The sequence below is a fragment of the Patiria miniata genome, unplaced genomic scaffold, assembly GCF_015706575.1.
Source record: "Patiria miniata isolate m_02_andy unplaced genomic scaffold, ASM1570657v1 HiC_scaffold_20, whole genome shotgun sequence".
Taxonomy (NCBI): Eukaryota; Metazoa; Echinodermata; class Asteroidea; order Valvatida; family Asterinidae; genus Patiria; species Patiria miniata.
In genome coordinates this window covers 2,839,505-2,840,098 of record NW_024037059.1, presented here as the reverse complement: position 1 = coordinate 2,840,098, position 594 = coordinate 2,839,505, and positions in this window count along the sequence as shown.

Below are 594 nucleotides of genomic sequence, written 5' to 3'. Positions count from 1 at the left end.
ATTAGTGCATTTTTTTTTCGGTTAACAAAAAATATATAAATAAATAAATAAATTAAATGTAAATGACAGATGAAATGTTATCTTTGTTGCATCATATTATGGTTGCCGCCATCTTCCAAAGTTCTTGGGAGTACTTACATACCTCATGCGTAGCAGCCATCTTAAGAGGGCAATGCCTTTGTTAGGCTGGGATATGCAGAAGTGAACCTTGTGTGCATTTATTGTTAATGAATTAAAATAACAAAAAGATGCCCCCTAAGATGGCCGCCACGTGTCAGGTCTATTGTATGTCTTTTGTTTCGAGAATATGTTACAATGATTCTGCCGAAACTTTCTATTAAGAATTCAAAAAGTTGAAGCTTCATTAATCAAACAACTGGTAGGGTATAAAAGTGAAGTACGTAATATATTGATTATCTTATTCAAATTGTTTAATTTTTGGCAATTATAGAACATATGGGTAGGGTGCTTTAATAAACATGAGCAAACCTTTTATGCATTCATTGTTAATAAATTAAAGCAACATTCTCTGAGATACCATCAATACATATGGATGTACTACACTAAGGGCAGTAATTTATGGTAAATATATTC